The sequence below is a fragment of the Agelaius phoeniceus genome, chromosome 11 (assembly GCF_051311805.1).
Source record: "Agelaius phoeniceus isolate bAgePho1 chromosome 11, bAgePho1.hap1, whole genome shotgun sequence".
Taxonomy (NCBI): domain Eukaryota; kingdom Metazoa; phylum Chordata; class Aves; order Passeriformes; family Icteridae; genus Agelaius; species Agelaius phoeniceus.
This window is the reverse complement of record NC_135275.1, coordinates 13,096,849-13,098,930: the sequence shown is the minus strand read 5'-3', so window position 1 is coordinate 13,098,930 and position 2,082 is coordinate 13,096,849.

Genomic DNA, 2,082 nt, shown 5'->3' with positions numbered 1-2,082 from the left:
AGTGAAAAGCTTGAAATCCCTGCACAAGCCACGGGATAAACAGGACTTGCAGAGCCCCATTCGCATTCAGTTGCTGCCATCTAATGGCAGATGGAGAGTGGAAAGGCCTCGAGCAATAGAAAGCAACATGAATATCACCCTTGGGACTCGGGTAGGTGGTAAAACCTGCACAGATGGTTCTCATCAGAGTGCTGGGGAAGCGAGGGGAATTAGGCTGGTTTTATTCCTCTGAAGAATAGTTTGACAAAGGACTGCTGTGCTGCAGCTCAACACAGAAGTGTCCCACTACATACACCAGGTCTTCACACTGCTTGTGCTCTTCTCTGCTGGGTTGTTTGCGTACAGGAAACCTGAGGGAGAATCTGTTATTGTAGCCTGGCTTAACAACTGCCCCAAAGGTGATGGCAACTGAGAACTGAGTGCCTACAACAAGGGGAGGCAATGGGAAGAAGAAGGTAGGAGATGGCACTTTTAATTTTTCTTAGTAACACTGGTGCACACAAAACATCTGGACTTTCCAGAACTTTGTATCAGAAAGGAGAAGGAGGTAGAGATTAGAACAAAATTAACACAACTATCTAAAATTTATTTGGCCTGGCCTAGCAGACAATAAAGCTCACTTTCCTTCAAATATTACATAAAGGAAAACCAAAAAGATATTGTCTCCTTCTGCCCCTTTACCAGCTCCTGGAAGTTCCTGCTGTTTTCTGCCTCTAAACCCTCACACTTATAATGTAAAAGGCATTGATCATGTATCAGTTTTGCACTGCCTGTGTCTGTCTATGCACATATCTCCAAATAATTCTTTTAAGCCATGCTAGCTAACACTGTCTCACAGAGGAGAAAGGCTAGAGAATGCATATTCCTCTATGCATCCCTGTGGGTATCCAGAGGCATGTCCCATGATGGGAATGCAGCCTGATGAGCCATGCAGCAGTCTCCAGCAGCCTCAACACAGCCCCACTGGTGACATGGGAGCTTGCAAGGCCCAGGAGTCCAACTGAATCTGTGACCAGGGCTAACTGAAATCATAAATCAAGATGTATATTTGAGAAATGTCTCCAGTAGTCCCTGGTCACCCAAGAAATGCTATTTCATAGGAGAAAACTGGGAAGGAAATAAAAAAAAAAAAATCACATCTTCAGACAGAATACTGAAGAAAGCTGTAAAATTCCACTCTTCTTGGCTGAGGGAATAATTGCTGGAGAGAAAGTCCAGTTGTGAAGCAACACGGAGGTGACAATGGGAATACTAATGTTATTCTTTTTTCCCTGCTGAAGGAAACAGCCTTCAAAAGCCCTGTGGGGAGAAACAGAAATGAGGGTATTGAGCCCTCCCCTTGTGAACTGCTGGTGCTACCTGCAGAGGAAAGCAGCACATGTGCATTGCAACTCGGGGGGGAGATGATAAAACATTTTAGCGTGAGCTGGCTGAGCTTTGTGCCAACAGGCACCTCCCAGGCTGCAAGGAGCAGCTGAGCTGTCCTATCCAAAGGGTCACTGCAGCTCTGTTTGCAATCAAGGTCCAGCCACTGCTCCCTTACGTCAAAGCCAGGATCTGTCCAAACAGCATTGCTGCGCTTCCGAGAAAGCGCAGCTTTGTGCTGCTGCTGCTGCTGCTGAAAGGCAGCCTACCCAAACATACCCCTGGGGATGCTCCAGGGACTGCAGCCTGGCACATCAGGTCATGGCACACGGCTCTGGCAGGGCTGGGAGCTCTCCTTGTGGCTGCAGCTCAGAGCCAGGTGTGAGATCCGTGCAGAACGGTCACATTCCCGGGCTGGAAGCGCTACCCAAGGGCCCTTGTCGATCAAGTTCCACCAGGAGACTTTGTGCTTGCTCTGTAGATATTTTAATTCGGAGCTCATTGGTAAAATGATAGGAGAATACACTTAACAGGTCTAAAACTGTCTTAGCAACGTTGTTACTTTTTAAAACCGCGTTCCTTCCCCTCTTGTTTCTCACACCAAGACGCCGTCTTCTGACCACTCTCAGGGAAGCATCAGTTGCAAAGTAAAGACGTAAAATTACACCAAGTGAGCTGAAATTTAAAGCCTTGCCCTTACAGAGTGACGTTCGGCAG